The sequence below is a fragment of the Eleutherodactylus coqui genome, chromosome 1 (genome assembly GCF_035609145.1).
Source record: "Eleutherodactylus coqui strain aEleCoq1 chromosome 1, aEleCoq1.hap1, whole genome shotgun sequence".
In the NCBI taxonomy this organism is placed as follows: domain Eukaryota; kingdom Metazoa; phylum Chordata; class Amphibia; order Anura; family Eleutherodactylidae; genus Eleutherodactylus; species Eleutherodactylus coqui.
In genome coordinates this window covers 435,544,956-435,570,403 of record NC_089837.1, presented here as the reverse complement: position 1 = coordinate 435,570,403, position 25,448 = coordinate 435,544,956, and the positions used below count along the sequence as shown (strand labels likewise).

Genomic DNA, 25,448 nt, shown 5'->3' with positions numbered 1-25,448 from the left:
CCATTATATTCAGTAGGGCTAGTCACAGACAGCGCATGGGTTACCCCGAGCGGATAAAGCCCGAGGATGCTTTCACACATGCATTCAGAAAACACCACGCAAAACCAAGTTATTTTACAGCAATTTCGTGTGGCGTTTTTGCACACATATTACAGCGTTTTTAAATGAACTGTGATGGGGATGAGGTGCGTTTAATCGTGCGAAAATAGAGCAGATAGAGCTCGAAAAACGCATTAGAAATGCTGCGTGCGAGCGCTGGTTTGTGAAGCCCCATTGAAGTCGATGGCGGCGTTGTATCGCGGCGCTTCAGACAGCACACTACTCGTGGTAGAGAGTGGAGTAAGGGCTCATTCACATGGGCATATGCATAAAATACTGCATGTGGTCACGCAGTGTTTTACCGCCCTGGGATATGGTTAACTCACTGCGCATAACAGCGTATCACACACGGTCATGCGCAGTGTGACTTTTTTCTAATTAGAAGAGTCCACCACTCTGTCTCATAGCGGCGTTGCATATCTATCATACCTATATGAAATATATTACATATGGACAGTACTTAGAAAAGTATAGTGCTATCCCTGCGTGATACACTGTGAAATAGAGCATGCTATTTTTTTTCATGCCTGTCTACACGCAAAGTATATAGGCTAATGTGAATGGATCAATAAAAAACAATGTACTTTCATTGACTTAATTCACCGCAATCACAGCCATATGAATAAGCCCTAATAAAGCATTTTATACAGTTTTTAAGAAGAAGCCATAAAGCGGTATGACCATATCCTACATTTATAGCATATCCACAGAATACGCAATCAATGTCAGACGAGTTCCAAATTCGAGTGGATATCCCCCATCCTGGATTACCTTTGTGGCCAGGGTTTCAAAAACAGCCAAATTTACTCTTCTGTGCTGCTTCTAAAACTCCCACAGACGTGAATGGGAGTTATGAAAGCCATACAAAGCCAAATCAGTTGCTTCCATAGTCCCAGTGATAGGACAGGCATTACCAGTTCAGCCATAAATGGCTGAGATGGATATACCATGATAGAGCGTTCCCATCATGACAGGTGACTTTTCAGAATAAACCATTGTGTGTACATAAGTAGCAATACTATTTGTGAACATTGTATGACGTGTAGATGGATTTCTGCAGCAGATTTCCCTGCTACAGCTTCTATTTTTCCATTTTTGTCTCTGAGCCAGTGAAAAAAAACTAGCTGGTATGAAGTCCCTATACACTGCAGGCAGGAGGTCCTGCTCTCCTCCGCAGCACACCCTCAGAAACAGCACCATGGAGGATGTTGTACAACCGTAGCACTGGAGTCAAATAGAATTTACCAGCAACTTTCTGCCTTCCCTTCATTCTGCAGCTGCTGTATCTGCCTCCTCCTCTTCACAGACATCTATGTGTTGCATGTAACTTGATCCCTCAGTGAGCCAACTGTTTCTGGTCTCTCAAAACCTAACAGAGCCCTTAAAGGGGTTGTCCCGCGATAGCAAGTGGGGTTAAGCACTTCTGTATGGCCATATTAATGCACTTTGGAATATACATCGTGCATTAAATATTGGCCATACAGAAGTTATACACTTACCCCCTCCGCTGCTGGCGTCCCCATGGCGCCGACCAAAGCCGCCTTCTGCCTGGATTAGACGCGCTTGCGCAGTCTGCCCTCTTCTGTCCGGCTCCGGTGTGCATGCGCAGAAGACCTGTGTGGCGCGAGCACGCCGGAGCGGCCCCTTCAGCGCAAGCGCGTCTAATCCAGGCAGAAGGCGGCTTTGGTCGGCGCCATGGAGACAGGGACGCCAGCACCGGAGGGGGTAAGTGTATAACTTCTGTATGGCCAATATTTAATGCACAATGTATATTACAAAGTGCATTAATATGGCCATACAGAAGTGCTTAACCCCACTTGCTATCGCGGGACAACCCCTTTAACACTGATGAATCTACCACACACTGACATCAACATGAAGGGAGCACTTGCAAAGGAATTGGCTGACATAAATACCCAAGCGGGTACTGCTCAGGTATCTCCGCAGCCCCACTGAAAGTGAATGGAGTGCTGGTATGCTTGCGCAACCAGCAATCCATGCAGTCTCCTCCTCAATGCAGGGGGTGCAGGAGTGAGGAAGATGGTGGGGGGGGGGGTATATGGATAGGGGTTAACCGGCAATCTTAGTACCATCGCTTTGAATAAAGTTTAACCCTACAGAAAACAAAAGCTTTTTAGCTAGGTGAACACTAGATGTGAATGCAAGTTCTGCCCAAGAGGCTTTGGCTCAACTTACATCAGACAGCACAGACACCAGTAAGTGTGCTGTCCGATTTACATAGCACACGGCTATGTATTCAAATAAGCAAGATTGAATAATACCTCTGCAGCGCCACCTATTGGATGGCAGCATTCCTGCAAATCAATGCTTGACCCTTTATACAGGTCTCTTGAGCAATAATTGGGAATTGAAAACCAAGCCAGAATCCATACACATACAGCCAATTCGGGGGTTTTGCCCTTCATCAGTGTGCAGTAGGATCCTGGCTTGGTTTTGAATTCCTAATTATTGCTCTACTGACCTGTATAAAGGGTCGGACATTGATTTGAAGGAATGCCATCCAATAGATGGTGCTGCAGAGGTATTGTTCCATCTTTGCATCCTTATTTGCATATTACCCAGAGGAGCATGGATGGCCTTATAAGTCTCCTCAGTCACCTTCTTGGTGCTCTAAGTAGAAAGGTTGCCTTCTGAAATTGTATTTTTAGAGGGAGTAGGGGGCTTGTGCATTAAAGGGACTTTTCCACCAATTATAACATTATACAGATGTTTGTTATCACCTCTACCATAGCCTACTTACAGCAGCTGCCTCAGCAGCCAAGTGCGAGTGTACTGATGTGTGAGGGTAGAAGAGCTAAGCCATGTTGCATCTTCCTTCTCCTGTAGGTGAACAGATCCATAGGATACCATACAGCTGGCACTGTATAGATTTGGTCACAGGACATTACAGGATATGAACGCTCTGGTTAAAGTGAGTCACAGCAATACTCCATTTTGTTTGCCCATGCTCGACAAATAGATCTGGCTGCAGGAGTTGCCCGTGTCATTTAGATACAGCTACTAAAAAACTGGTGATTTGGTATAAGTACATGTAATAGCCGCATACATTATGTTTTTGCTAATTTGGGCTGTTTACCGCTGTGTTCTGGTTTCTATTCTTCTGCTGTGTCATAGAAACAGAAAAATGGAAATTCTGCAGTAAACGGATCCGTCCTATGACGAACCAAATGGCATCAGACAGATCCCGCTGACTATAATGGAGGGCTGCCTTTTGTTTTGCTGTTCAGCATTTTCCAGAATGGAACCTTTCACACAGACGAGAACAAAGCATTACTCTGCCAAGTTTTAAGTCTCACCAGGACACCCCCTTTCCATATGTCATCGCTGAGGAGGATGCCCCATTTAGCAAGACCCCCTTTGCTCTATTAGGGCTCCTTCATACGGGCGAGCGCGAAGCCGTCTGTTTTTCTTACAATAGGCAACAGGTGTTGCGATATTCGTGCGATGCGTTTTTAACATTGGAGAGTTCATGCGCTGCGATAAATCGGGGGCTCGAAAGGAAACATGAGTGACAAAAAAAAGTAGCAAGAACACAGAAACACAGGACATGCTGCGATTTACAAATCTCAACTCCAACTGATGTGAAATCGAAGACCTATCTTAAAAATAGGTCATCAATATTAAAGGGCCATGCCAGCAAAAGACAAGCAACTCCTAGGTAGTCACAACGAGATCACATGACCACATGCAGATAAAGATTCCAGGAATTCTCAGCTAGAAAGGAATAATGCCCCCTTTACATGAGCAGATTCTGGTCTGAACGAGCGAGTGACGTCACCACTAATTCGTTTGCAGTTGTTCGTTCCGCCTGTTCAGACAAGAGGATCATTGTTGAGAACCGCCAACTTCTCGCTCAGTGCTTCACATTCCTATATGAAGCACCGAGTGCTTAAATGTAACAAGACGTGAGCAAGCAGGCCGAAACTGAGCGACAAACGAAGAGCGAACGAGAAATGCACGATGGCTCCCGTTTAGACGATCATGCACTTTCGTTCGTTTGAGTGATAATCGTTACGTGTAAATGGGCCTTAACTAAACAAGGTATTACTAGTTGACTTATCTATACTGGGGGACTGCTTACGTAATGAATGAAAAGAGTTTCAGCAGACTGGCCCTTTAGGAATCCTGAAAAAACCCTTTAACCCCTTAAGGACATGGCCTGTTTTGGGCATAAGGACGCAACGATTTTGGGGAGGATTTTCATCTCCACTTTTCAAAAGCCATAACTTTATTTCTCCGTCGACACGGCCGTATGAGGGCTTGTTTTTTTGTATGGCGAACTGTAGTTTTTATTGATGCAATTTTTGGGTACATGGACTATGTTGTAAAACTTTTAGTAATTTTTTAAGATATCAGGGAGAGAAAACACATCAATTCTGCAATTGCTTTTTTAAGGTAGGGGGGTAAACCGCGTTAATCATGCAGCATGAATGACAATACATTTTTTCTGTGGGTCAGTACAATTACAATATTATTTTTTTAGGTTTTTTTTCACAATAAGAACCTTTTTTTAATTAATTAATTAATTACAGATAGTCCCCAACTTACGAACATTCGAGTTACGAATTTTGCTACATACGAACTATCTGTCCTGCACAGTATGATGTAATGCTATGGCATTACATCATACTGTGCAGGGACCAAGCAGGCTTCTATCAAGCCTGATAGAAGCCTGTCCGGTCAGATCGCGGGACACTGCGGTTGCAAGGCAGCCGGGGACCTCCTGAAAGGCCGTGCTCTTGATGGGCACTCTGCATAGGCAGCCCTGGGGCCTTTCAGGAGGTCCCCGGCTGCCTAGCAACCGCACAGCGTCCCGCGATCTCATCGTGGAACGCTGTACGGGCCCCCTGAACGTCGGGTGCCAGCTGTTTCTTACAGCCGGCACCCGGCGGCAGCAGTTCCGACGAGCCGCGCCGCTCGCCAGAACTGTTAACACTCTAAATACCGCTGTCAGAGCAGTATTAACAGTTCTAACAAGCGGCGCGGCTCATCGGAACTGCTGCCGCCGGGTGCCCGCTGTAAGAACAGCCGGCACCCGACGTTGTATGGACCGGGATCCACCCGCGATCCCGCTCCATACTACCATTTGTTCGGACTTGCGAACAGGTTCCTGGAACGGAACCTGTTCGCAAGTAGGAGACTAACTGTACATTTTTTTCTAAATCACTGCATTCAAAGTCCTATAACTTATTTTTTCATGGATGGAGCTCTGTGAGGGCTATTTTTGCGTAACCAGGTGTTTTTATGGGTACTATTTTGGGGTACACATGGCTTTTTTGATAACTATTATTGCTTTTTGGGGGAAGTAAAATGAAAAAAACTTAACACTTTGTTTCAGTTTTTTTTATTACATGCTTTTTGTTGAGCAGGATAAAAAGTGTGATCAGTCGTTGCGGATATGACGATACAAAATATGTGGGATTCTACTTTTTTTATACTAATAAAGGGGGGGGGGGGGAAGCACTAAAAGGGGTTTTACTTTATTTTTTTTTTACAAATTTGTGTCCCTGTGGGGGACTTGCACCATAGCACCTAGGATCGCTATGATAAAAGCATTTCAGGACTTCTTTCCTGCAATGCCTTATCGCTAGTGATAGCGATCATAGGCAATGGCAAAGCAGGACACCTGTAGCTGGCGTACTGTTGCCATGGCAACCCTCCGCGATTACCTCACGGGGCGGCATAATGACGTTGCATAGGGAGCGTGCTCCCTCTGTGAGCGCTTTACATGCCACAAGCTACATCGATCGTGACGTGTAAGGTGTTAACAGAGGGGGGCGCTGTCCCAACGCACTTGCTGTTGCATCGGGAGGCCTGCTATAGCTGACAGCCAGCTCCCACTGCCGGATAGCACAGGATCTCTTCTGATCTTGCGCTATGCACACGGCGTAAGCGTACATCCTTTTACATTAAATACCCCTCTGCCTGGACGTACAGTTACGTCGCTTGGCATTAAGGAGTTAAAAGTAGTTTTCTGAGAGTAAACTATTGATGAACTATCCTCAGGTCAGGTCATTAATAATTGATCGTCTGGGGTCTACCGCTCAGGACCCCCACGAACCGGCTGAATGAAGTGACCCCTACTGGGTGCAGCGTGGCACTTTGTATAATGACTGCACCGACTGAGATGCTAGCAGGCCATGTGACCGATGAATAAGAAGAGGTTGCAACTCCTACTTGAGTGCTGCAGACTCTTTAATCAACTGATCAGTAGGGATTCGGAGCAGTAGCCCCCTGCTTATCAACTACTTGTAGAGGCCGATTTACACTGAAACAATCGCTCAAAAACCGCTCAAATGACAGCTTGAGTGACAGTTTTGAGCGATCAAGTAGCTAATTAGATACTTAGAGTTATGCAGGCGGAGCGGGATACCGCTGTGATAGCTCCGAGAACGATGCAGCTGTTTGTATATGCAAACAGCTGCATTGTTCTCTGCACTTTCAGGTGGTGTCCCACTGAGAACTGCCAGCGGGATACCAGCTGAAAGAATACTATCAGCGTGTGGCGCTGATAACAGTCATCGATTTCTAGCTTGCTAAAAAACACCGATGAATGAATAGAGCACGAAAAGTGCACAACGACCGCACGTTTAGATGCAACAGTTATTGCTGAAAAGATGGCTTTTCGAACGAATTTTGAGCGATAACTGTTGTGTCTAAATGGGCCTTAAGATATCCTGAGCATAAGTCATTATTAGTTCAGTCCCAGAAAACTCCCTTTATAGAGGTTGTACTAAGATTAGTAGTTATCCCCTCTCCACAAGATAACTTGCTGATTGGTGGGGTCCATAACTGACTTCCATGTTCCATTCTGCCTGTCACTGCGGGGGTCACTTCACCCCGCAGTGACGTCAGCGTGAAGGAAGCGCTACCCACTCTGGTATGACCGCAGCCTTATTGAAAGTGAATGAAGCGCTAGAGCACTTACCCCAGCAGCGCTCCATTCAGTCATCCCCTCCCTGGCCGAGGGGTTCAGTCACTTCAAAGTACAGAGGATGGGGAACAAGGGACCTCCGTTTTCAGGATACATCAGTATCTTATCAGTGAGACCCCCACTGATGAGCGAATAATCCCCTATTCTTAGGATAGGTGATAACTTGCAACTTTTGTACAACCCCTTTGAGGGCCGGCTTGCACAAGCGTAGAACACAGCATGTCTAATACAGCGGTTTACTGCTGTGTGAGCCGGTGGGGATCCGGTCTATCACCGCATCTCTCTCACACGCCGTCATGCGCAGTCTCACTTGTTTCTTTTTTTAACACTTCCCGCCGTCGCTTAATACATATGTACACCATTTATTACGCGCCTATAGAGAATATGGCCGTATCTCGCACTGTTATTTTTTTTATGCAATAGAAAAAAAACACTAGTGTGATTGGGTCAATGGACCTTCATTGACTCCATTCATCACACAATATGTAATGAAATTAGGCTAGTGTGAGCCTGCCCTATCATTTACGGACGGCCTCACACGGCCATATGTGTAAAACTCTGCGTAAGTCACTCAGGGTTTTACCGCTGTGGAGCCGCCCCCTCATCGTGTATGGCAGCGATATTGAACTGCGCATGACAGCGTATCTCACGCACGGTCTTCCTGTATTTTTTTTCCCGTTGGACGTTCCAAGCTGCCGCTTTGCAACAGTGCGTATATATAAACCGCCTATACGCTATGTAATTGCATATGGGCGGCTTTGATAATGCGCCCATAGAAAACAATGGGCTCTCCCGCGCATAATATGTAGGAAAATACAACATGCTACGTTATTTTCTGCACTCATGTATTATACAATACTTACAAATGAAAGCGAAACAGCGTAAGGCAATGTATTTGATCGCCTGCTAATTACTGCGTATCATATGCTGTAATCTTGCGCTCGTGTGAGTCCGGCCTAAAGGCCAGAGCAATTTCAGTGTCTTTTTTTGAAAAGTTTCCAAACACGTAAGCAACAAAACAAAAACGCAAAAAAAAAAAAAAAAAAAAAGCAACTAAGGTCACCAAAATACAGGCATTGATGAAAGCGTCGCAATTTCAAACGCTTTTACTTTCGCTTACAGGCGCAGGGAGCTGAGGCCGACAGCGGAGTTTAGCATACCTGATCATTGATGAGGTGCGCTAAACGTCTAAAATAGAACAGACTCCGGTCGAAAATCACCGCAAATGAGCGCAGTGCTAAACGTCTGTGTGTGGGAGGCCTTAATGGTGCGCAAAACTGCTCCAAAAGTGAGCACACCAGAATCATCTCAACTCACTGCAGCGCAAAGTATTTCAGCTCTTTGCAATATCTACAGATTTTTTAAATGTCTAGTATTTAGTAGACAAGGCACAACTTTAGTTTACGCACCACAACTGTTACGAACAGAAGACGGACATTTCCATCTAGGACCGTATTCTGAGTAATGCAGTCCTGTAGGACAAGACTGTGGATGACCATTTACATGCAATGTGACAAGCTATAATCTTTATATAGGGATGCCCATTACATGTACAACAGCTTAGAAATCACGAAGAACTACTACTGTAGCATGATGGTTCAGATAATGGGGCTATGGCTACGTGTGTCCTTTCCTATATTGTACCCTGCTGCAGAATATGCAGCTACGTTACAGCAGAGCCATTATAAGAAGGATCCTTAATGTCCAACACGTAAAGCTATGCGCTAGACTGAATTACCAGCATTTATCCCAATGAACTAGAAAGGGTTAAACTAGCAGCCCTGGAACAATGGGGTACTAGGATGAGATCAAATGCCTTATAACTGTAGCTCCAGGTTCCTACCCTCTCTGATAACCTCCACAATACAGTTGCAGGGATAAAGCCACCGCGATCATGTACAGTACAGGCAGATGAAGCTGTAATAAATAACATTTGCATTCTGCCCCTTGCGCTGCATTGTGACAACATTTGGAAAGGGAGAAACCTAGTGGCCAGAGTCGGTACTGCACCCTGCGCTGCTCCCTCCCACAAACCTGCCTCGCTGCCATCATGTTCCAATCGCCACACTCACTAAGCAGACAAGGATTTCCCTTCTGCCTCACACAATACAACAGGCAGCAAATGTGATCCGGGCCTAGTGAATAGGCAGACTGCACTACTGCGGTCTAGGCTGCTCAGGCCTTACTGTTGTAGTCGTCTCCCCTCAAGCAGAGGTATATGGTACAGCCGACACAGGCCAAAAGATAGGCGACCGGGCAATATAAATACACAACCCGGGGGGAGAGAGAGGGCAGATAGACTTAATGTGAACTTATAATTAATAGCGCTATGATTGCTCTCTATCGCCTCAGCGCACACAGCGCCGCTCGCTGACTACATACAGCTGCCCGTCTCCCATATCCCCAGGGCCCTGGAGTCTGAGGGAGCGCAGCGAAGGTTCCCACATCCCGTCCCTTTGTATGAGGAGACTGGCGGGACAGTCCATTGAGGAGGAGAGGGGGGAGAATATATTGCCCTGTGGGAATTTTTTTCTACCCCGGCGCTGTTACTCTCACTCTGCTCTGCCGGTGGCGCTACCTCCCGTCCGCCATTAGCGAGCAGCCGAACAATACAGCGCAGGCAGCGCCGGCACACCCCGGGGTGACCCGACCACGGCAAGAATCCCCCCTCCGGTAATACAATAACGCCCGGCGGGCAGATTTTACATCCTCTCCCCTCATAAATAGTACCGTAAAGCAGGACGGCGGCGTTCTCAAAACGAGCGCTAAATAACCACCGTGTACGAGATAAAGGGGGTAAATAATACATACCCCCGCCAGGTGGCGTAAGAGAGCGCCTCCACACGTGAGGGTAACGGGGTAAATACAAGACAGGTCATATAATGTAGCCGCTTTCTCCCGTTAGGTTCCCCCCTGTCTCATTTTCTAGTCACTTACCGGCAGCAGGAGATACTGAGAGAACAGGCCCCAGCCGCAGTTCCCCCTCACAGCGATCCTTCCCCCCGTAACCCAACTCTCCCGTCCAGTCCCGGAGCATAAGGGGGCGGAGTCAAAAGCAGCAAAGTGGAGAAGGCGCGGCCTGAGCTCCCCACAATGTCCCGCCTCTTTAAACTACTCCGATTGGCCGAAGCCGTTCAGCACCAGAGTAAAGGAGAGCGCTGCTGATTGGTAGAGAAGGACATCAATCACTCTAGTGGTTTTTCCCGCCTCCACCCCCCTCTCCAAGTATGAGAGGGAAGGGCGGGGCTTTGATAAAACTTGGTGAAGATGAAGCACCGCCCATGCGTTGCAGTTTGTCTATGAAGGAGGGGGGGAGGGTCGGAGCTGGAATCGGACCAGTTATTAGCCTGGCGCTGTACTGGCTGTTGCCATTTCCATCCTGACGGCAGTATACGGGGGAGGGGCTTACCCTGGGGATGGGCGTGTTACGGAGCTATGCTGCAAGCTGCGCTGCTATGTTTATGGCGTGAGGCTGCTCTGTCTCGCCATATAGCCTTGCACACCCTTTCAGTGCCGGACGAGCAAGCGGCGTGCAGCAGATTCAACGCCCTCTATACATATCTGTATGATAAAAACCTAAGTTTACAACACGGCCGTATGTGAGAGTTCACTCAAGCGGCAAAACTCATGAAATAAATGTAACGGGCGCCGCTTAATGTGAACACGGAGCCGCTTCATGGACTCCGCACCGTGGAGCAGGAGAGCCGTGCGCTGCATGGCGGCTGCAGTGGCGCACACCGTCCTCCCCTCCCCCAACGGCCACGCTTCACCTCACACCTCTCGGTGCGGCACAAACGTATCCCTCCTCCCCTCGTATACGCATCCACTTATGACACCTCTGGTGGAAATACCAGTCCAGTGACTCCTCCCCTGCCCCACGCCATGTCACCAGTGGGTTTCTCCACGTCCCGTCCACCATTTTGTCACTGAGGCGGCTTATGACGTGACGTATGTATTACAGGGGATACAACACCAAGGCGCCACTTGTTTCATAGCCCAAGTGTAAACATGTCTCCCGTCAGCTGTTTGACGAGCCGGGACATAACGCAGCGAGACTGGCTGAGCAGGAGGCTGAGGAGTGCCGCCGGCTCCCCAGAAACAAAATGGCGTCGCGCGGGCTCCACGGCTGACGACATATTAGGGGAGCTTCACTCGACGATCTCTTGGAAACCTCGTGGAGATGATGGAGTGTGTTGGGGCTGCTGGACAGTTGAGGCAATGTCCCAATAGCCACCAGCATTGGGCTAGATGCCATTTAGTATTCTAATACCCATGTAATACAGCAAGCCTGTGGCCATGTCTGGCCATTATCTCGCCTGCGTTACGCCTCGGTTCACGGATTGCGTCTCGTTGAGCCATTTTTTTGAGGAGAGAAACTGAAAAAAAGTGGATGTTTTTTCCACATTGATTAAAATGGTGTTTCATAAAAAAACGTAAAGGCTTTAGTTTGCTTCCGTTTTGTTACGCATCCGTTTTTTTTAAACTGGAAAATAGCGCATTATTTTCTTGTCCAAAATCTGATGGACCGGAAACCTCTGCGGTTGTTTTTGGTTTTTTTTAAACCCTATTAAAACCAATGAAGGAAAATACAGTTCAGCTTTTTCTTTCAGTTTCTCTTCTGCAAAAATGTAGCAGCGACATAAACGTGAAGTGCGCCCTAACGCGGGCGTGACAGCAGCCTTTGTCCGAGGGTATTGTTTACTGTAACACAACTGATTAAAAAACGATTCCGCAAATTTATTGATTGATTGGATTATTATCAACGATTTCCTTTTTAAAACTATCCGTTGACGTGTTCGCTATTCACTGAGCGAATATGTCCGAATTTTAAAAAGCGTATTCAAGTCCATCGCTCAGCGTACGCGTAGACAGAATAGGAGAGCGCACATTTATGTTCTTCCAAAAAAAAGTTTACACACTAACTAACTATATAATATATATATATATTCAGCCTATCTTTTTTTACTGAGTGTATACAGACAGCACACGGACCCTCTATATAAAGGCGCCCACACACTTGCGTTATTTTTAACGCTACGTTTTTTTAACGCGAATCTCAATTGGATTTTCTAATGTTAAAAATGTATCGCAAGTTTGTGCTTCGCGATTTCTTTCTGATACGTTTTTAACATTAGAAAGTCCCATTGACAATTGAGTTTAAAAAAACGCAGCGTTAACACAAAGTAAGTGCGTGGGAGCCCAAACGCCGGCCGCACACGAACAGATTTTTTTTTTTTTTTTACAAAATCCGAGGTGAACATCCGCACGGAGGATCCGCAGCAAATACCGTTCAAAGCATGCTATGGAAAATAGCTTTTTCCTCCACACTCGTAGAAACGAGTTACGATTTCTGCGAGCGGAGCAGCATGTTCTATTTTGCTGCGGGCTCTGCGCTCACGGCTTCCATTAAAGGCAATGGTAGCCGTCCGACCCACAGCTCATCTGCCATTGACATTGCCGATAGGCCACTAGACGATGACGCAGGAAAAACATATTTAAAAAAAAAAATCAGTACTGCGCATGACGGATGGTGAGCGTCTGTCCGCATTACAGAAAAGATGAGGTACGCGGGGTCACCGGCCGGGGACAGAGACGGATTCAGCTACGGGCGTGTGGAATCCCGAGCGTGCTTTATGTTGACGATGGTCTGTGTAAAACAAATTTGCAGCGCGTCCTATTTTGGTCCGTATTTATAGACCAAAAACACCCATTAAAGTTTATGGGTGTGCTAAAAAATAATAAAGGAAACATGCATTAGCATCCATGTTCACTATTGATTTTTTTTTTTTTTCTTTTGTGCGCCCTGTTTACTGTTGGTTGTAACAAAACTGAGGTCCCTTGGACGTTCTTCCATTATTTTTTTTTATGCCCAGTGAAATGTATGAGAATGTAAAGGGGTTTTCTAGGACTAAGAAAAAAAAGTTAGGGTAGAGAATAGTGTAAAATAAAGGCATAGGGAACACTCCCGTTTTATGTGGCCAGTCCAGTATGAGGAGCTTCTGTCCCCATCACACCTACCATGGGAAAAGCTGCTGGTCACGCTCCATTCAGTGAGCATGTGACCACTCAGCCATCTTCAGTGAGCATGTGACCGCTCAGCCATCTTCAGTGTGCATGTGACCGCTCAGCCATCTTCAGTGAGCACATGACCACTCAGCCATCTTCAGTGTGCATGCGACCGCTCGGCCATCTTCAGTGTGCATGCGACCGCTCGGCCATCTTCAGTGCATGTGACCGCTCAGCCATCTTCAGTGTGCATGTGACCGCTCAGCCATCTTCAGTGTGCATGTGACCGCTCAGCCATCTTCAGTGTGCATGTGACCGCTCAGCCATCTTCAGTGTGCATGTGACCGCTCAGCCATCTTCAGTGAGCACGTGACCACTCAGCCATCTTCAGTGTGCACGCGACCGCTCGGCCATTTTCAGTGAGCATGCGACCGCTCGGCCATTTTCAGTGTGCATGTGACCGCTCAGCCATCTTCAGTGAGCACGTGACCACTCAGCCATCTTCAGTGTGCACGCGACCGCTCGGCCATTTTCAGTGAGCACGCGACCGCTCGGCCATTTTCAGTGAGCACGCGACCGCTCGGCCATTTTAAGTGAGCACCCGACCGCTCGGCCATCTTCAGTGAGCACGTGACCGCTCGGTTATCTTCAGTGTGCATGCGACTATTCAGCCATTTTTAGTGAGCACGCGACCACTCGGCCATCTTCAGTGTGCACGTGACCGCTCAGTCATCTTCAGTGAGCACGTGACAGCTCGGCCATCTTCAGTGTGCACGAGACCGCTCAGCCATTTTTAGTGAACACGCGACCGCTCAGCCATTTTTAGTGAACACGCGACCGCTCGGCCATCTTCAGTGTGCACGTGACCGCTCGGCCATCTTCAGTGTGCACGTGACCGCTCAGCCAATTTTAGTAAGCACGCGACCGCTCGGCCATTTTCAGTGAGCACGCGACTGCTCGGCCATCTTCAGTGAGCACGTGACCACTCGGCCATCTTCAGTGTACACACGACCGCTCAGCCATGGTTAGTAAGCACACGACTGCTCGGCCATCTTCAGTGAGCACATGACCGCTCAGCCATCTTCAGTGAGCACATGACCGCTCGGCCATCTTCAGTGAGCACATGACCGCTCGGCCATCTTCAGTGAGCACGTGACCGATCAGCCTTCTTCAGTGTGCACGCGACCACTCATCCATTTTTAGTAAGCACGCGACCGCTCGGCCATCTTCAGTGTGCACGTGACCGCACGGCCATCTTCAGTGAGCACGTGACCGCTCGGCCATCTTCAGTGAGCACGTGACCGCTCGACTATCTTCGGTGAGCACGTGACCGCTCGGCCATCTTCAGTGAGCACGTGACCGCTCGGCCATCTTCAGTGAGCACGCGACCACTTGGCCATCTTCAGTGAGCACGCGACCACTCAGCCATCTTCAGTGTGCACGCGACCGCTCGGCCATTTTCAGTGTGCACGTGACCGCTCGGCCATCTTCAGTGTGCCCGTGACCGCTCGGACATCTTCAGTGAGCCCGTGACCGCTCGGCCATCTTCAGTGAGCACGTGACCGCTCGGCCATCTTCAGTGAGCACGTGACCGCTCGACTATCTTCAGTGAGCACGTGACCGCTCGGCCATCTTCAGTGAGCACGTGACCGCTCGGCCATCTTCAGTGAGCACGCGACCACTCACCCATCTTGAGTGTGCACGCGACCGCTCGGCCATTTTCAGTGTGCACGTGACCGCTTGGACATCTTCAGTGAGCCCGTGACCGCTCGGCCATCTTCAGTGTGCATGTGACCGCTCAGCCATCTTCAGTGTGCACGTGACCGCTTGGCCATCTTCAGTGCGCACGTGACCGCTCAGCCATCTTCAGTGAGCACGCGACCGCTCGGCCATCTACAGTGAGCACGTGCTTGCTCAGCCATCTTCAGTGTGCCCGTGACTGCTCAGCCATCTTCAGTGTGCCCGTGACTGCTTAGCCATCTTCAGTGTGCCCGTGACCGCTCGGCCATCTTCAGTGTGCCGATGACCGCTCGGCCATCTTCAGTGAGCACGTGACTGCTCAGCCATCTTCAGTGTGCCCGTGACTGCTCAGCCATCTTCAGTGTGCCCGTGACCGCTCAGCCATCTTCAGTGTGCCCGTGACCGCTCCGCCATCTTCAGTGAGCACGTGACTGCTCAGCCATCTTCAGTGTGCCCGTGACCGCTCAGCCATCTTCAGTGTGCACGTGACCGCTCCGCCACCTTCAGTGAGCACATGACCGCTCCGCCACCTTCAGTGAGCACATGACCGCTCCGCCACCTTCAGTGAGCACGTGACCGCTCGGCCATCTTCAGTGTGCCCGTGACCGCTCGGCCATCTTCAGTGAGCACGTGACCGCTCCGCCACCTTCAGTGAGCACATGACCGCTCCGCCACCTTCAGTGAGCACGTGACCGCTCGGCCATCTTCAGTGTGCACGTGACCGCTCGGCCATCTTCAGTGTGCACGTGACCGCTCGGCCATCTTTAGTGTGCACGTGACCGCTCGGCCATCTTCAGTGAGCACGTGACCGCCCAGCCATCTTCAGTGAGAACGTGCCAGTCGTGCTAAAATTACCGCTGAAGTCTGTATGCACACGACCGCTGAACGTCTTCCAGGATGGCCTTGGCAGGGCCCGGGGCTATTGTACTGGACTGAAGAGCAACCTAAGAGGTGTTTTGTTCCTTTTTTATTTTACACCAATCCCTGCCCCTTAATTTTTTTTAGCCCCATAAAACCACTTCAACGTTTCCGTTCGTTTTTAACGCCTACATTTTTGTTCTATAATGCCTGACGACAAAAGAAAATAATTTAAAACTTTAAAGCATAAAACATACTTTTCTGTGTAAAATCTTGCATAGATGTTTGGCTATACATTTCATGCAAACATTTAAAAAGTAGATGTATGCTTAAAATTGCATACGTTTAGATACCGTGTTTCCCCGAAAATAAGACATTGTCTTATATTAATTTTTGTTTAAAAAGGTTTAACTTTTTTGCATGTATAGCTGCCTGGACACTATTTAAATTGAATTTTTTAATTAACTGTTAGCAGGGCTTAATTTTGGAGTAGGGCTTATATTTCAAGCATCCTCAAAAATTCTGTAAAATCATGCTATGTCTTATTTTCAGGGAAACATTGTACGTTTTTCTTTCTATGTAAGTTTGTTAAACCTTTTAAAGACCAAGTACGGTAAATTTACAGCGCTTGGTCCTTGGCTTTAATCCCGGCTGATAGTAAAAATATGGTACGGGCTTAAAGCTCCTGCAATCAAGCAGGAGCAGGACGGGTCCTCGGCTGTTAGTCACAGCCAAGGATCCGGGGGGGAAGGCAAAAGTGGCTTTTAACTGCTTGTGCCTCCTCTTCTACAGGCTACATCGTTCTCAATGAGTGCTTTGTGGTGGAGGGAGAAAGCAGAAGTGTTACTTCCGCTACTCGACCCAGCGATCACGTGAACGCCTTGTGCCACCATGGCATGTCAGAGCTGCCGGGTTCTAGCAGACCCAGATCAGCTCTGCTAGTGACTACTGTCACAGCAGGTAGATGTTTTTCCCTGTAACTGGGGCTCCTATGGATGCGGCTCCAGTAGATGCCCCAGTTACAGGGGAAAAGTGTGAAAAAAAAAATGCGAATGACCCAAAAAGTCTTATATGACGTCATGGGGGGACATAGATGTTAAAAAAATAGTTACAAGAATAAGTAAAAAAAACCTGACAGGTTAAAATTAAAAAAATATATATATATAATAAAGAAAACGACCCACTGCCAATGCCAACCCGAACCATTGCCATATGCACCCTGTAATTCAAGGCTATACGAATTATATCGAAACGTCTGTAACAAAATGAGGTACCCATTACTCTACTTTAGCGTAAATATACTAATTTTAAAAATAAACTATAAAACAAAAAACATTTTTTCAGCTTTTTATCTCTAAGGGCTTATTCACAGGAGTGTATATCGGCCGCTGTTTTCACGGCCCGCCAATATACGCTGCCATCTGAGCTGTCTTCCCCCTTCCCTCACTCTCACCAGTTCTCTGCCTCTCTCCTCCCCTCTAGCTGTTTGCAATAGATGGGGGCGGAGCTAAGATCCAGCGCCTCCCAGCCACTTGTCTGCAGCCAGCAATGCAAACAGCCGCCCCCATCCCACCCCTCCCATTGCTGGCTGTGAAGAAGGGAGGGGAGTTTACCCTACCTCCCCCTCCCATTGCAAACAGCCAGAGGGGAGGAGAGAGGCAGAGAGTTAGTGAGGGGGAGGGAAGGGGGGAAGACAGCTCAGATGGTAGTGTATATCGGCCAACCGTGAAAATGGCGTTCCCTAAAGCTGGGTTCATGCAGGGCGAAGTTTCCATGCACAACTGCACGAAAATTCCACCAGCAATCTTAAGCCCGAGACTAAGCAGCAAAGTGAACGAGATTTGCAAAAATCTCGTCCACACGCTGTGGACAGTCATTTGTTGCCAAGCCATGCTGAAACTGATATGCGCGGAATTCAAAGCCATGGCATGTCAATTATATCGCTGTTTTCACTGCATGCTGTCTCCTCTTTATGATGAGGGATAGGCGTAGCGGAATAAACTGCTTTAAAAACCCTTACCAAAACCCGCGGGACTTCAGCTGCAGAAATCTCGTGGAATTTCCATGAGGTCCCGCTGCAGACTTTCCGCGAGATTTCCGCCCCTCATGTGAATCCAGCCATATAAAAGTTTAAAAAAAAATATGTGAAAAAGAATTAAACAAATACCTATATGTCATGGAAGAAAAAATAATGGCCTGTAGAATTACTTTAATATATTATTTATACTGTTCAGAGAATGCAGTGAAAAATAAATAGCATGCCAGAATTACAGATTTTGTTAATCTTGCCACTAGAAAAAATGGAATAAAAAGCAATCAAAATTTACATGTTGCTAAAACTTAGATAAATGAAGACTATAGTTCATCCCGCAAAAAACACGGCCTTCCAGAGCTCTGGCAATGGAAAAATAAAATTAATACGGCTCATGGAATGTGGCGACACAATGCAAACCTTTAACCCCTTAACGACCAGCCCATAGTGTTTTTACGTCCTGCCCAAGTGGGCTTTATTCTCTGAGGACGTAAAAACATATGTCCTACAGAGAATAAAGCCCCGTGGGCTCTGGACGTGACAGCATGGAGCTGTCATCCCGGGCTGCGGGGACCCCTCCCCCCCCCCCCCCCGGCATTATGATCGGCGCTATTAAATACAAGTGCCCAAAAAGTTAAAGTTTCAGCTGCCCTGATGGATCGGATCCATCAGGGCAGCTGAAAATTCTCACCTGGCTTGTCGGCGGTGTCCCCCGGAGATCTGGTCCTCCCGGACCCGCCGCCGCTCTTCTGTGCATGCGTGCCAGACGATGACATCACGCGCAGAAGCCCGGGAGTCCCTGGCAAATTCAAAATCTCCTGGCTTCCGGCTCCTAAAGGTAGCCGGGAGCCAGGAGGTGTTACCGGGCTCGCGATCGCCGCGACCAACGGTTGCCGAGAGCCTGGAGCAGTGATGGGTGGCCTCGTTGAGCGGTCCCTGGTCACGTAATAAAAAAGTAGCGCTCTAACATAGGTCGGTCTCACATAACTGGATAGGAATTACGGATTCCACATCCGTCTGATCCACGCTAATACGCAGATCAATCGCATTGGATTACACCATTCCGCTCACATTAGCGGGTCGGAATTGTGTAATCCACTCGCAGAAAACAGAATGCAGCAGGTTCTATTTTACCGCGGATATCCGCAGCATAGAGCCCATTGTGCTCCGTGGTCGTAGATATACCCGCTGTCCATACGCAACTACGTTGTGTACGGGCTGCGGGTACCCGCGTCATCGCTAAGCGACGGTGCGGGAAATACAAACAAAAAAAAGGTGTAATGCGCATGACCGCCCGTGTAAGTATGCAGTTATGCGCAGTACATTACGCGGCCGTACGCAGGGTCACAGCCGGGCTCACAGATGGGATCCACTGCGGGCCTCCGCAAGCAGATTCTGCCTACGGCTGCGTGAGCCCGGCGTTATTCAGACCGCTACCTGTAATACGTATTTTACAAGAAGCCCCAGGAACGCTCGCCTTCCTGCAGTTCCAGGAGAAGCTTGTTGAGCGCCTTCTGTGCGAGACCGCCGCACCTCATCAAGCTTACGGAGACTCACGGAACGCCACTTTTCACACCCCGTCCCTGCCACTAACATAGCAACATAGTAACATAGTATGTAAGGCCGAATGAAGACATTGTCCATCTAGTCCAGCCTGTCTATCCTACTGTGTTGATCCAGAGGAAGGCAAAAAACCCCAAGGCCAGAAGTCAATTAGCCCTTTTGGGGGAAAAATTCCTTCCCGACTCCCTAATGGCAATCAGACTGTTCCCTGGATCAACCCCTAATAGTTCCTACCTGCCTATATACCAGGATTGACACTTAACCTAATATTTATATCCTGTAATATCCTTCTTCTCCAGAAAGACATCAAGTCCCCTTTTAAACTCCTCTATGGATTTTGCCATCACCACTTCCTCCGGTAGAGAGTTCCACAGTCTAACTGCTCTTACAGTAAAGAACCCCTTTCTGTGTTGGTGATGAAACCTACTTTCCTCTAATCGTAGCGGATGTCCTCTTGTTACCGTCGTGGTCCTGGGTGTAAACAGATCACGGGAGAGATCCATGTGTTGTCCCCTCATGTACTTATACATGGTTATTTGGTCGCCCCTTAACCTTCTTTTTTCTAGAGTAAATAGTCCCAATTTGGATAGCCTCTCTGGGTATTCCAGTCCCGTCATTCCATGTATTAGTTTAAGGTCACGAAATACCCCCAAAAAGCATGAGAGGAGGGGGGGATACACGTTTTTTTTGCCCCATGGGCCCATTCCAACCATGTCTTCGGAAATACCACACAGTTCACATTATTACTTTTATCTAAGATTTGCGAACGCCAAAAAGGGCGCGGAGGGGGTGGGGAATTTTTAGGGAGTCAATTTTTATTCCGTACAAATAAGCAATGGGGCCTGGGATTTATTCAGTTGTGCCCTGAAATCCAACGGGTGTTCCCTCCTTTATAGGCCTTGCCATGGGTCCTGTAAGTAAATTAGGGCCACAATGGGTATGTTTCTGAACTCAGGACAAATGGGGGTATCCATTTGGGGGTGAATGTCTTCATTGCTATGTACACAGTACAAAAAAACTGTTTTTAAATTTAAAAAATTGCCCAAAAAATTGAAAATCGTAACTTTTTCCTTCTGCTTTGCTTAGATTCATTCAAATACTGTGGGGTCAAAATACGCAGTACACCCCTAGATGAATTTGTTAAGGGGTCTAGTTTTCAAAATGGGGTCATTTGTGGGGGTTCTTTATAGTTTTGGCCGCTCAATGGCTCTATAAGTGGGCAATTGGGCCTGGAATTTATTCAGTTGTACCCTGAAATCCAACGGGTATTCCTTTCATTGTAGGCCTAGCCATGTGTCCTGTAAGTCTATTAGGGCCACAATGGGTATGTTTCTGAACACGGGACAAACAGGGGTATCTATTTTGGGGTGAAAGTCTTCATTTATATGTGTGCTGTACAAAAAAACCTGTTTTTAAGTTGACGCAATAGCCCAAAAAATGAAAATCATAATTTATTCTTACTGCTTCGCTTAGATCTATTCAAAAATTGTATGGTTAAAATACACAGTACACCCCTAGATAAATTCGTTAAGGGGTCTAGTTTTCAAAATGGGGTAATTTGTGGGGGTTCTCTATGGTTTTGGGCGCTCAAGAACTCTACAAGTGGGTAATGGGGCCTAAAAGGACTTCAAGCAAAATCTATGTTCTGAAAGCCACCGACTACTCCTTTCATTTTGGGCCCCGTTGTGCATGCGGACATAAGATTAGGGCCACAATGGGTATATTTCTAAAATCAGCACAAATAGGGGTATTCATTTTGGGGTGCAAGTCTTCCTTCATATGTGTGCTGTATAAAAAAAAGCTGTTTTTAAAATGACAGAATTGCCAAAAAAACGAAAATCCTAATTTTTTCCTTTTGCTTTGCTTGAATTTATTCAAAAACTGTGGGGTCAAAATACACAGTACACCCCTAGATAAATTCGTTAAGGAGTCTAGTTTTCAAAATGAGGTCATTTGTGGGGGTTCTTTATAGTTTTGGCCGCTCAATGGCTCTATAAGTGGGCAATTGGGCCTGGAATTTATTCAGTTGTACCCTGAAATCCAACGGGTATTCCTTTCATTGTAGGCCTAGCCATGTGTCCTGTAAGTCTATTAGGGCCACAATGGGTATGTTTCTGAACACGGGACAAACAGGGGTATCTATTTTGGGGTGAAAGTCTTCATTTATATGTGTGCTGTACAAAAAAACCTGTTTTTAAGTTGACGCAATAGCCCAAAAAATGAAAATCATAATTTATTCTTACTGCTTCGCTTAGATCTATTCAAAAATTGTATGGTTAAAATACACAGTACACCCCTAGATAAATTCGTTAAGGGGTCTAGTTTTCAAAATGGGGTAATTTTTGGGGGTTCTCTATGGTTTTGGGCGCTCAAGAACTCTACAAGTGGGTAATGGGGCCTAAAAGGACTTCAAGCAAAATCTATGTTCTGAAAGCCACCGACTACTCCTTTCATTTTGGGCCCCGTTGTGCATGCGGACATAAGATTAGGGCCACAATGGGTATATTTCTAAAATCAGCACAAATAGGGGTATTCATTTTGGGGTGCAAGTCTTCCTTCATATGTGTGCTGTATAAAAAAAGCTGTTTTTAAAATGACAGAATTGCCAAAAAAACGAAAATCCAAATTTTTTCCTTTTGCTTTGCTTGAATTTATTCAAAAACTGTGGGGTCAAAATACACAGTACACCCCTAGATAAATTCGTTAAGGAGTCTAGTTTTCAAAATGGGGTCATGTGTGGGGGTTCTATATGGTTTTGGGCACTAAAGAACTCTACAAGTGGGCAATGGGGCCTAAAAGGACTTCAAGCAAAATCTATGCTCTGAAAGCCACTGACTACTCCTTTCATTTTGGGCCCTGTTGTGCATCCAGACATAAGATTAGGGCCACAATGGGTATGTCTCTGAACACGGGACAAACAGGGGTATCCATTTTTGGGTGCAAGTCTTCATTCATATGTGTGCTGTACAAAAAAAAGCTGTTTTTAAAATGACAGAATTGCCAAAAAAACGGAGATTACAATTTTTTCCTTCTGATTGGCTTGAATTCATTCAAAAACTGTGGGGTCAAAATATGCAGTACACCCCTAGATAAATTCCTTAAGGGGTCTAGTTTTCAAAATGGGGTCATTTGTGGGGGTTTTCTATGGTTTTGGGCGCTCAAGAACTCTACATGTGTGCTATGGGGTCTAAAAGAACTTCAAGCAAAATTTCTGTTTTGAAAGACACTGACTACTCCTTTCATTTTGGGCCCCGTTGTGGACTCAGATATAAGATTAGGGCCACAATGGGTATATTTCTGAACACGGGAGAAACAGGGGTATCCATTTTGGGGTGTAAATCCTCATTTTCATGTAAACTATAGGAAAAAAATGTCTTTAAAATGATAGATTTGCAAAAATATGAAATTTTACTTTTTCTCCTCTAAATTGAATTAATTCCTGAAAAAAACTGTGGGGTCAAAATACTCATGACACCCCTCAGTGAATACACTAAGGGGTGTAGTTTTTAAAATGGGGTCATTTGTGGGGGTATCTATTATTCTGACACTCATGAGCCTTTCCAATCTTGGCTTGGTGTAGGAAAACAAAGTGTTCCTCAAAATGCTAAAAAGTCATGTTAAATTTGTACGTCTCCTAAATGGTTAAAAAAAAACGAAAGTTTTTCCGATGTGTGCCCAAAATAAAGGGTGGAAATATAAATCTTAGCAAAAATTTCTATATTACTGTATGTTTGCACATATTTAAGATATTGCAGTTGGAAATGTGAAAAAATGATGATTTTTTTCAAAATTTTCCCAATTTTGGCACTTTTAATAACTAAACACAAATTCTATCGGTCTAATTTTTCCGCCTAAATGAAGTACAACATGTGGCGAAAAAACAATGTCAGAATCGCTTGGATATGCAAAACCTTTCTGGTGTTTTTCCATGTTAAAGTGACACATGTCAGATTTCCAAAATTTGGCCTGGTCATTAAGGCGCAAACAGGCTTGGTCACTAAGGGGTTAAGAAAAAAAATGTTTTAAATGTACAAAATAGCAAAACATAGAAAAATGGTATAAACTTGGTATCGCCAGAATCGTGTTACCACAGAGAATAATGTTATCACACTATTTATTCTGCACGCTGAACGCCGTGAAAATCAAATCCAAAAAACAAATGGCAGAATTTTTTTCCCAATCTTCCTACAAATTTTTTTATAAAATTTATGCAATACATTATATATACCCAAAAATGATGCCATCAAAAAGTACAACTTGTACCGCAAAAAACAAGCCCTCATATGGCTATGTGAATGGAAAAATGAAAAAGTTATGGCTCTTGGAAAGCGACTGCAAAATTAGTTGAAATTAAATGATTGGCCGATTTAAAAAACCTGCCCTGGTGGGTCTGACAGGGTAGTAAGAAACCTGCTGCTGAATGGGTTAATAGACTAAAAAACTTTTTGGATGAACAAAAGACGTTTCGTCTAACTATTAGAATTAAAATTTCAAGTGTGGTTGACTTCCTTAAAGAAAATGACAGTTTATCATTGCTCAGCTGAAACAATCGTTTGCTGTTAAATTTTCCTCAAGGAATGGTTGTTTTGGTTGAAATAATCTATTTTCATCAACTTCAGGGTGCATTCAGACAACCGTATATCGGCTGGGTTTTCACGCCCAGCCGATATATGGTGTCTCTCTCTGCAGGGGGAGGAGGCTGGAAGAGTCGGGAGCAGTGCTCTGAGCTCCCACCCCCCCTCTGCCTCCTCTCCGCCCCTCTGCACTATTTTCAATGAGGAGAGGTGGGACAGGGGCGGAGCTAATTCCCAAAACGTAGCCTTGCCCCCGTCCCGCCTCCTCTCATTGCAAATAGTGCAGAGGGGCGGAGAGGAGGCAGACAGGGGGCGGGAGCTCAGAGCACTTCTCCCGGCTCTTCCAGCCTCCTCCCCCTGCAGAGAGAGACGCCGTATATCGGCCGGCGTGAATACCCGGCCGATATACAGTCGTCTGAATGCGCCCTCAGTTTAATGTGTTTGGGAACCATTAGATTAACGTTGATGTAAATGGACGATTTCAACCAAAACGACAGGGTGAAATGTACCAATGGGATGATTGTTTTAGCCAATAGACAGTCGTTGTTTGGATAGAAGCCTGACACATTTTACATTTTTGTCCAACTGTTGAACAAAAGATCTTTTGATGCAATGAAAGAGCTTTCATTTACGAAAAATCTTTCTTTGAAAGAACATTCCCAGGAAGACTTTTATCCATTGCCCGCTATTATTGAACATATATGGCCAGTTTGAATAACTGTAACAGCCACTATGGCATTAAATGTGTATGGCAGCATCTGCAAAATGAACATTCATCAGATGATTGTTCAACATTTGATTAATCATCAACATAGTTTTACAGTCGCAATCAAAATTATTCAAGCCTCATTGCAAATTAAGATTATTTACCAAATTTAAAAACTTTCATATATTTTAAAAATATTTATATATCAAACAAGAACAATTTAAATATGTTATTTTTGATAACAGCTGGTCATTATGTTACGTCCATGAGGCATGGTGCTTTAGTGCGCTGCACCTCAATACGGATGTAAGATGGTGTCCTAATAAAACCTCAAACACCTCTCATAGTATTTGCAGGGACCAATTGCACCTCTGCAGGCTGCAATGAAATGACTCCTGTCCCTTACTAATCAAGGAAAGTGAGGAACCCCTGCCTAAAAGCCGGGTAATTGTCCCAACAAGGATAGCCCCACTGTCTTCATCTGGGCCCTAGCTATACCTGATTACGAACCTGGAGAGATGCACAAAACACAGGACATGACAATGTTCACACACACTAAACACAGAACACAACAGTTCACATATCATGTCTGGCCACCTGCACAGAAATTCAGAACATGCCGCTGTTCACACCAACACACAAAGTTATGCAAACCACATAGAACAGGACTGCACAGAGAACACGTCTGGCCACTTGCACAGACATATAGGACAAGTCGCTGTTCAAACCAACACAGAAGGTTTTGCAAACTACATAGAACAGAAAGCCCACCCAGAACTCACATGCATCCAAATAGCAAACCATAGCTAGTCCAAGTGTCCTCACTTCAAGAGGGAAAGAGAGTCTGCCACCATGGTGAGATACAGGGAACAGTGTCAGGCATCACCCACCTGACACACACAATACATCAGACGT

The 25,448-nt window shown here is 46.2% G+C and overlaps 1 protein-coding gene across 1 annotated transcript in view; it reads right to left on the bottom strand.

The window, feature by feature from the left end:
• The window catches only part of ZMYM2 (zinc finger MYM-type containing 2), a 74,164-nt gene extending 64,061 nt beyond the window's left edge, over positions 1–10,103 (bottom strand). The window contains exon 1 of the mRNA XM_066582166.1: positions 9,992–10,103. The gene's annotated coding sequence lies outside the window, so the exon portion shown is untranslated. The remainder of the gene's footprint in view (positions 1–9,991) is intronic.
• Between the last annotated feature and the right edge of the window lie 15,345 nt (positions 10,104–25,448).